We start from the raw sequence: 10,900 nt of genomic DNA on the forward strand, positions 1-10,900 counted from the left end.
CCGCCAATTGATCAAACCTCCGATCCAAGTGGAAAAATGCAAATTCCATCCTCGGGACAAACACTGGACCATTTCTTCACCCTTACAAGGATACTGAAGGGTTCATGGGAGTTTGCCCAACCAGTCTACATGTGTTTTATGGATCTGGAAAAGGCTTATGGCTGTGTCACTTGGGGTGTCCTGTGGGGCATGGTCTAAGAATATGGGGTACGGGTTTGTTGTTGCAGGCCATCAGATTCCTGTACAAACAGAGCAAGTGTTTGGTGCACAGTAAGGTGGCAGTAAGTCAGACTCATTTCCAGGGGATGTTGGACTCCGCCAGGGCTGCCCTTTATCATTGATTCTGTTCATAACTTTTATGGACAGAATTTTTAGGAGTAGCCAAGGGGCACAGGAGATCCAGTTCAGGGGCCTCAGAATCACATCTTGCTTTTTGCAGATGATGTGGTCCTCTTGGCATCATCGGGCTGTGATCTGTAGCATACCCTTTATCCAGTTTGCAGGTGAGTGTGGGGTGGCCATGATGAGGGTCAGCACCTCCAAGCCTGAGGCCATGGTTCTCAATCGGAAAAGGGTGGCTTACCCTCTGTGGGTGGAGGATGAGTTGCTGCCTCAAGCAGAGGAGTTCAAGCATAGATGGGGACTCAGACTCAAGTCGCACTCAAGTTCCACTTAGATTGACTTACAACAGCTTGCATCTTGTTATTTTGTGACTCAGACGTGACTTTGACTCTTTGATAGCGACTTGTGAACAATAAGAGTCTTTAAGGTTCTGTTGAAATTTCTACACATACAAAGCATTGAGTGTACAACCCTCCCCAAACCATAAAGGCATTAAACACGTCATGATGTGTGGCTGTGCACCGAGCATAGGAACGGGAGCCTGAGATGCACCATGCCAGACATGTGTGTGGCGTAGTGGGCTAAGCCTGTGTGCCTGTAATCACAAGGTCACTGGTTCAAACCCAGCCTCAGCACATCTGCGTGTTTTTGAGCAAGGCCCTTAACCCCCAGTTCTCTGGGTGCCGCTATGGGTGGCTGCCCTTTGCAGACAACCTACTCTGCAAAGAGCAAGTTGAGGGAGGTGTAAAAAAATCCCCATGGGGATTAATGAAGTATCTATTGTTATTATTATAAACAATGTCTAACACAATTTTTATGCTTTGCTACTAGTCCCTGATCTGACAAAGCGCAGGATATTCCGAGTGTTATTCCAAGTGGCATTCCATTATATGGCACAGTTTAGAAATAGGTGATGCTTAATTTAAAAAGTTGTGTCATAAATTATTTATAGCCTACGTTGTGTTGTCATACAGTGATACAGATCGGCATAGATTGCCACAAGTTACTGTACACAGGAGTGGGCCCCCACCTCACCTCCTGGATTCTGGACTATCTAACGAATCGACCGCAATATGTGAAGATACAGGACTGTGTGTCTGACACAGTCGTGTGCAGTACAGGGGCCCCACAGGGAACAGTGATGGCCCCATTTCTCTTCACTATATACACTGCGGACTTCTCACACAACTCAACCAACTGTTTTCTGCAAAAATTCTCTGATGACTCCGCAATTGTTGGCCTCATTGCTAATGAGGATGACAAGGAGTACAGAGAAATGACCCAAGACTTTGTGGAATGGTGCCAACTGAACAACCTCCATATCAATGCTGGAAAGACCAAAGAACTGGTAGTGGATTTTCATAGGCACAAACGTCCTCCATCCACACCAATCAACATCCAAGGGATGGACATTCAGATTGTTGACTCCTACAAGTATCTGGGTGTTCATCTGAACAACAAACTGGACTGGACCCACAATACAAATACTATTTACAGTAAAGGTCAGAGCAGATTGTATCTGCTACACAGACTGAGGTCCTTTGGAGTGCAAGGGCCACTCCTGAAGACCTTTTATGATTCTGTGGTGGCGTCAGTTATCTTCTATGCTGTGGCCTGCTGGGGCAGCAGCATCTCTACTGGGGAGAGGAAAAAACTGAACAGGCTGATTAAAAAAGCCAGCTCTGTCTTGGGAGGTCCCCTTGACTCAGTGGAGGTGGTGAGCGACAGGAGAACGTTGGCTAAGCTACATTCCCTGTTGGAGGACATCTCCCACCCCTTACAGAACACACTATCAGTACTGAGCAGCTCCATCAGCGACAGACTGGTGCATCCAAGGTGTGCGACAGAGAGATACCGCAGGTCTTTTCTTCCATCTGCCATCAGACTTCACAACAAACACTAAGCACATACCATCTTGTATTGTATTGTATTGTATATATTGTATTGTATTTTATTTATATTTCTTATTTCTATTGTTTGATACTTGATTTTTTTCTGCATTCTGCTTATTTCTGCTGCACTGTCCACTTTGCTGCTGTATAACGCAAATTTCCCACCCGTGGGACAAATAAAGGCAATCTTAATCTTAATCTTAAATCTGATAATTGAGCAGGTATGACCCAAAAACATAATTTAACCTGTATGTGTGATGCCCGGCCCGTCCGCTCCTCGTGTCTGCCATGCCCCCCTGCTTACCCACGTGTTCTTTCCCGATTGTACCCAGCTGTGTCTAGTTGCTTTGGTTAGTCCTGTGTATTTAAGTCCTGGTCTCCCCAGTTTCCGTTGTCCGTCATTGATGTCAGTTGCCGTCCTATGTTCCCTGCCCCGGATGTCCAAATAAACCCTTTGTTTGCCCTGATTACGGCTTGTCTGCCCGTTCCTGCCTGCCGACCCGCACGATCACCGCTCTGCTCGCTGGTGGTCATGACAGAATGACGGACCAACAGAAAAGGAAGCGGAGGAGACGGAGAGTCCCGCAGGAGACGATCCGTCTCTGAGCCTGCTTTCTCTCCAGACAGTGGCTCCCTCCGGAGGAGGAGGAGTCCATTGACTACCCGGACCCACTGCTCATTCCCCCTATTGCAGCCACCCCGGATGCGCCCTCCGCGCCTTACCCAGGGAAGACTGCATCTCCCAGTTCTTCGCCCTCCAGGGGCTGTTCTGAAAGATCTGGGATGGACTGGTCACTCCAGTGAGCCCGGAGGTGGAGGAGCTTACGGCGCGGCTACAGAGGGGCTTTGCCGCGTTTACTCCCGCCTCCGACCGGGGGGATCTGGAGAGCATAGCAGAGGACGTTCGGCAGCTCCTCCAGCTCCAGAGGGCTGCAGTCCCCGCTCCCGTGCAGCCGCCGCCGCCCGCGGATCCCGCTCCCGTGCAGCCGCCGCCCGCGGATCCCGCTCCCGTACAGCCGCCGCCGCCCGTGGATCCCGCTCCAGTACAGCCGCCGCCGCCCACGGATCCCACCGCCGTCAGCGGATCCTGCCCTCGCGCAGCCGCCTGCGCAGCTCCCTCTTCCCGCTGCAGCTCCTGAGCAGGCGCCCATGCCTGCGCAGCTCCCTCTTCCTGCCGCAGCTCTCGGGCAGGCGCCCACGCCTGCGCAGCTCCCTCTTCCTGCAGCAGCTCTCGGGCAGGCGCCCCCACTGCAGCAGCCTGCGGCCCCCGGGCAGGCGCCCTCACTGCAGTAGCCTGCAGCTCCCGAGCAGGCGCCCACGCCTGCGCAGCTCCCGAGCAGGCGCCCACGCCTGCGCAGCTCCCGAGCAGGCGGCCACGCCTGCGCAGCTCCCAAGGTGCCCCCTCCGCCTGCAGCAGCTCCCGAGGTGCCCCCTCCGCCTGCAGCAGCTCCCGAGGCGCCCCCTCCGCCTGCAGCAGCTCCCGAGGCGCCCCCTCAGCCTGCAGCTCCAGTCCCTGACCCCGTTCCGGATCCCCTTTCCTTTGTGACTCCAGCTCCCGAACCCCCTCCAATCCCTTCGGCCCTAGTTCCCGAGGTGGTCCCTGAGGACTCCACCAAAGCTCCTCCCTCCTCGGAGGTGGAGGAGCTTGAGTGGGACCCCGCGGGGACCCTGCTGGTGACTCTGGTGCCCTCACCCCGGCGAGCCCGGCCCCGGCCGCGGGGCTTCCTGTCCGTGTCCCATAAGGGGAGGGGACACAGACGCCGGGCTAGGGTCCCTCCCGCCCTGCCCCCTGGCTCGCCCTCCGTCGCCTGCGCTGGGGCTCGGGGGACGCCTGCGGGTCCTGGCCCTCTGGGTCAGACGTCGCCTGCGGGTCCCCCTCTGCGGCCTCGTCGCCCGGCCTCGCTCCCCCCTCCGGTGCCTGATCGGTCACTGGCGGGCTCTCCGACGGCGGCTCCTCCGTCACCTGCGGGTCCACCCGCTCCTGCGCGGCGGCTCCCCCCCTCGCCTTGCCCTCGCCAGGGGCCCCTCCGGCTCCCTCGTCCCCTTCCCTGGTGCTCCCTCCTGCTCCCTCCCTGGCCCCTCCGCGGGTCCCTCGCCCTGTCTCCTCGGCCCCTTCGCAGTCCCCTCCGGCTCTGGCCTCCCGGCTGCCTGCGGCCCCTCCGGCCGCCTCCCGTCACCCACTAGGTCTCCCTCAGGCTCCCCTTTCTTCCCCCTCCTTGTCTCCCTTTGCCCCTGCCTTTGTCCCGCCTGTCTCTGCTCCCCCTTGCTTTGTTCCTCCCGTCTCTGCTCCTCGTCCTCCTGTTTTCCCTCCTTTCACTCCTGGCCCGTTTGTTCCCTCTGTTCCCTCTGTGTCCCCTTTCCTGGTCTGTCTGTCTGCGTTCCCCGTCCTGTGTCTGGTCCTCTCCCATTTCCTGTCTTTGTGCCTGTTCTGTCTGTCCGTCTTGTTCCCGGTCCCTTGTTGATGGTTTTGGGTTTTGTTTTTCAGGTCCTGGTTCCCCTGTCTCGTCCTGTCCGTCGCCTCCTCCCGGGCGCGCCCGGTGCAGCGCGCCTTTGGGGGGGGGTTCTATGATGCCCGGCCCGTCCGCTCCTCGTGTGTGCCACGCCCCCCTGCTTACCCACGTGTTCTTTCCCGATTGTACCCAGCTGTGTCTAGTTGCTTTGGTTAGTCCTGTGTATTTAAGTCCTGGTCTCCCCGGTTTCTGTTGTCCGTCATTGATGTCAGTTGCTGTCCTATGTTCCCTGCCCCGGATGTCCAAATAAACCCCTTGTTTGCCCTGATTACGGCTTGTCTGCCCGTTCCTGCTGCCGACCCGCACGATCACCGCTCTGCTCGCTGGTGGTCGTGACAGTATGTCCTAAAAATGTTTCTGTCAATACCCTTCCAAGTCAAGCTGTATTTTCTTACAAGTTAAAAAATGCCTGCACCTTTTCATTGTGGTTCGTGTATGTCATATAGTGTTATGTCTCACATTATTCAGATTCAAATTTTAGGGTTTTTAATAAAGAAAAATATAACACTAGCAAATAATTCAATTGAACAGTAATATCATTGACCGCTATCCCATGACTAAAAGAGTAGCACAATTGCACACATTAATTTAACTTTTTAACATGGAGTCTGAGGTGTTACTTGCATAATCAAACAATATGTGAATGAGCGACGCGTAACAGTGACCGATAACCATGATGGATTATGATCCTCATAGTTCCTGTGACTGGACCTGCCATTTTGCAAGCGATTTCTTGACATTTCCGAACAAAACGTTCAGCAGCAGCATCTAACGAACTGCCACCACCAACGAAAGTATGGTGGGAAATATTTAAGGCCAATTTATACGATACTACTGGTCCCCCTCCCGCCCCAAAATACATTCATAGCTTCCCGATGTCACAGTGGAAGGTGTACATGATGTTGCTCCCGGCTGTGTAGCAATACCATGTAACGCAGCGCGAACAACTGCCAAAACTGCACGTTCTATGGCCTCTAAGTGAGTGGAATTCACCATGTTGTCCCGCATCAGACCTAACCTGCGCTCTCGTCGGTACCGCCCATTTGCGTAAAATGGCTAATTTGCATACGTTCTCAACATTTAGATTCTACATTTAACATTTATATTTACATTTACATTTAACATTTATATTTACATTTAACATTTACATTTAACATTTATATATAGACAAACCATTTATATTTACATATGATGAACAATTTTGAACATAATTTACACAGCAAAAAAAACCTGATGATCCACAACACCATTGACTTCTAGCTAAATGTCAGAAAATTGCACTAAATGTTGAAAAAGTGGCAAGTACAAAAATGTTTGCTACCTTTACAAACGGCGCCCCATACTGTTCTACAAATGGAAATTAACTAATGATTTCAAAATAAAGCAGGAGTATCTAAGTCTACGAGTTGAGTTAAAAAATAACATTAGATACTCCAAGTGTCACACCCGGCTCGTCCGATCCTCGTGTGTGTCACGCCCCCTGATCATCCATGTGTGCTTCCCCAATCATGCCCAGCTGTGTCCTGTTATTTCAGCTGGTCTTTTGTATTTAGTCCGCGTCTGAGTCCGTCTTCCCCAGACTTGTCATTAATGTTAGTTTGTCGCCTTCAGCCCTGTCTTCCCTGTTCCCTGAATAAACCCGTTTTTTCCCTTATCCTCGCCTTCCTGCCTCTTCCGTACCTGCTGCCTGCCTGCCCATCTACCCCGTGTCCTGACACCAGGAGGAATATAGAAAGAAAGATTGCATTGGAGGCTAAGGATGATAAAAGTTTCTTCAATATTTTAACTCCAAAAGAACTCTAAAAGCTGAAATCACTAATTTGCAGGATAGTAAGGGCCTTATAATTGAAAATGAAATTGATATAGTAAATGAGTTTAATGATTATTTTACACCGGTGTTCACAGTAGAGAACATGAGTAACTTACCACCATGCAGTACGAATACAGCATCATCTTTGACCAATATATGTATAACAGAGGCTGATGTGGTACTAAGCCTAGCTAAGCTCAAAATAAATAAATCACAGGGCCATGATGGCATCTTACCTATAGTTTTAAAAGAGATGAGGGATATTATTAGCCAACCTTTAACTTTACTATTCCTGAAATTGTTATCTGCTGGTGTGATACCATCTGATTGGAAGCATGCTAATATAACACCCATATTCAGAAAAGGGGATACGTAGAAGTAATCCAGCAAACTATAGGCCAATCAGTTTAACTAGCATTACTTGAAAAATAATGGAAGCTATTATCCAAGTGAATATGGTAGATTACCTGGATGCAAATAACATTCTGAGGGATAGCCAACATAGATTTAGGAGAGGTAGATCCTGTTTAATGAATTTACTTGAGTTCTTTGAGGATGCTACAAGAGAAATTGATCACAAAAAGGCCTACGATGTGATCTACTTAGATTTCCAGAAGGCCTTTGATGTTGTCCCCCACAAATGGCTCTTGCTTAAGCTCAAAGCTGCAGGGATTTTAAGAACTGTAGTAGCTTGGATCAAAAACTGGTTAACAGACAGAAAGCAGTGAGTAGTTAATAGAGGCACAATGTCACAGTGGGCCTGCGTTCATAGTGGGGTACCGCAGGGATCAATTTTAGGATCACTATTGTTCCTAATTTACATTAATGATATTGACACCAATACGTACAGTAAACTGGTTAAATTTGCAGACGACACCAAGGTGGGTGGTGTAGCAGATACTGATCTAGTAGTGGAGAGGCTACAACGGGATCTGGATTTAATTAGCGACTGGGCTGATACCTGGCAGAATTTTGCATAGATAAATGTAAGGTAATCCATGCAGGGAGCAGAAATATGAAGTACAGATATTTTATGGGTTCCACTGAAATAAAGGTAGCTGATTATGAGAAAGACCCCGGTGTGTATGTTGATACTTCCATGTCCCACAATAAAAAAGGCCAATAGAATGTTGGGCTACATCTCTATGTTTGTGGAGTTTGAGTTAAGGGAATTCGATTATATAATTCCTTGGCAAGACCCCACCTAGAATATTGTGTGCAGGTTTGGTCACCATACCTTAAGAAGGACATTGCTGCCTTGTAAAATGTGCAATGTAGGGTTACGACAATGATTCCTGGTCTTAGAAGAATGTCTTATGAGGAGAGGTTAGCTGAACTCAATCTGTTTAGCCTCATGCAAAGGAGACTAAGGGGGGACATGATCCAGGTATATACAACCCCAAATCAGAAAAAGTTGGGACAGGGTGGAAAATGTGAATAAAAAAATAAAGCAGTAATTCACAAATGTCCCTTAACTTTTATTTCATTGCAGACAGTATGAACACAAGATAATTCATGTGTTTTTTTGGTCAACATCATTTGATTTGTAAATAAACATCCATTCTTGCCATTCAGGCCTGCAACACATTCCAAAAAAAGTTGGGATGGGGGCAATTCAGGGGTAGTAATGAGGCATAATAACTAAATAATGATGTGATTTGAAACTGGTGATGTTAACAGGTGATTGCAATCATGATTCAGTACAATAGCAGCATCGAGGAAAGGCCTACTCCTTTAGGAGCAAAGATGGGCTGAGGATCGCCAGTTTGCCATCAAGTGCGGGCAAAAATCCTTGAAATGATGAAGAAAAACGTTTCTCAAAGAAAGATAGGAAGAGATTTTGGCATTCCTCCCTCTACAGTAAATAACATAGTGAAAAGAATCAGGGAATCTGGAGAAATCACAGTGCGCAAAGGCCAAGGGCGCAAGCCTAAACTGAATGGCTGTGATCTCCGAGCCCTCAGACGGCACTGCATTAAAAACTGTCATTCATCAATAAATGAGATAATTGCGTGGGTTCAGGACTACTTCAGGAAGTCACTCTCAAGCACTACAGTACGTAGTTACATTAGGAAATGCCAGCTAAAACTGAACTGTGCCAAAATGAAGCCCTACATAGTGTCCAGAAGCGCCATGGACTTCTCTGGGCTCGGAGGCGTCTGGGATGGTCCATTGTGCAGTGGAAACGTGTATTGTGGTCAGATAAATCGTTTTTTCACATCTTTTTTGGAAGAAATGGACGCCATGTGCTGCGGACCAAAGAGGAAAAGGACCATCCAGACCATTACCAGATACAAGTCCAAAAGCCAGGGTCTGTCATGGTATGGGGATGTGTCAGTGCCTTCGGCAAAGCTAACTTGCACTTCTGCGATGGCACCATCAATGCTGAGAAGTATATCTCAGTTTTGGAGGAACAAATGCTGCCTTCAAGACGACGTCTTTTCCAGGGACACCCATGCTTATTTCAGCAAGACAATGCCAAACCACATACTGCGCGCATAACAAAAGCATGGCTGCGTAAGAAGAGGGTGTGGATGCTTGACTGGCGTGCCTGCAGCCCTGATTTGTCTCCTATAGAGAATGTTTGGCGCATTTTGAAACGAAAAATGCATCAACGAAGACCTCTAACTGAGAGAGCAGTGATGCATCATCAGGGTTAACAGATATATATATATATGAAACTGAACACCATTATTTCAAATAATGTTACCAAGAGGTAGCATGTATAAGGTAAACAGTAGCAGGCCCAGGACTGATCCCTGTGGGACACCATATTTGACTTTGGTGACCTTGGAAGATTCATTGTTCCCATGGGCAAATTGATAGCGATCAGTTAAATAGGAGCAAAACCAAGACAGAGTTGTCCCCTTAATGCCAAACACACATTCTAGCCGGTCCAAGAGGATATTATGGTCCACAGTATCAAATGTTGCAGTTAAGTCTAGTAATACCAAACGAGACATACAGCCACGGTCAGAAGCCATAAGCAAATCATTCATTACTTTGACTAGAGCGGTTTCTGTGCTATGGTTTGGTCTAAAGCCAGACTGATATAATTTATTAGTATCATTTTTCTGTAGCAAAGAACTTCGCGAACTACAACCTTTTCCATGATCTTTGAAATGAACGGAAGATTTGAGACAGGTTTATAATTTCATAAAACACTAGATTCAAGATTTGGTTTCTTTAGGGAGGGGTCTGCATATACTACATTGCTCTGTTTGTGTCTGGGTGTTTTGTCCTTGGGGTGGACCAGTTTCTGTCTCAGAGTGTTGCCTGGTTTGAAATGTACAGGGATGCCGTGTTTGTTGAAACTCCGCCTGAGATTTTCAGCCACCCCTGCAACATAAAGGATGATAACGCACTTACGTTTGTTCTCTTTCCTGTCAGTTGTAGCAGTGCTCTTATTCGACTTTTTCATAGATTTCAAGAAAGCCCAGTTAGGATATCCACATATGGATAGGATATCTACATATCAAGGAGTCCCTCAAAACATGTGGATATCCTAACTGGGCTCCTATGTTTTGAGGGACTCCTTGATATGTGGATATCCTGTCCACATGTGGATTTCCTAACTGGGCTTTCTTGAAATCTATGAGAAGTGGTGTGAGAGAAGCAATGTACTGCAACATTGAACGACCCTCATTAAACAGAGGTGGCCTTAGGCATAATTTATCACTCACTTACAGTGCTGTTCTTTGAACTCTACCCAGACGGTTTCACAATCGTTCACACCCTGGCCCAGGTAGTCATAGTGACATACATGAAAGTCAGGGGAAACAACAATCAGTCAGTCAGAATTGAGAAAGCCCTCTGGATTGAAGGGTGAAACATTTTCAAAGAAGTAAATAAGTTCCGTTGCCCTGAATAACCATTTTTGGGATTCATTTAGTGCCATGAATTCATTCGGTTTAAGCCATGTCTCAGTAAGGCATAGGGAACCAGGACTAAAATCAGTAATTATTTCATTTACTAATAGTGCCTTAGGAGCCAGTGATTTTACATTAAGTCCAAGTTTAAGTTTAAGCCTTGCATCACAACTGTTTTCTAGTAACGGATTCATTGTAATTTTAATTAAGATATTATGGCACACAATGCGGCGGAATAGGCTTCCATGATTAAAAGTGCAGGGAACAGAGACAGTACCAATAAAATGAACCCTAGATGATGACTCTAAGTGACTATCAGGCGGTCGGTTATGCCAGTTTGCCTGCCGCCTGGGCTTGGCTCTAGTTAGTCAGCGGTTTGCCTCGAGGCTATGAGTTATGTTTTGGACAGGAGGTTGGCACCAGCCCGCGAGGGGTGAATACCGTCCCTTTTCAAAAGTCCAGGCCTACCCCAAATCG

Source organism: Brienomyrus brachyistius, unplaced genomic scaffold (genome assembly GCF_023856365.1).
Source record: "Brienomyrus brachyistius isolate T26 unplaced genomic scaffold, BBRACH_0.4 scaffold56, whole genome shotgun sequence".
Classification (NCBI taxonomy): Eukaryota; Metazoa; Chordata; class Actinopteri; order Osteoglossiformes; family Mormyridae; genus Brienomyrus; species Brienomyrus brachyistius.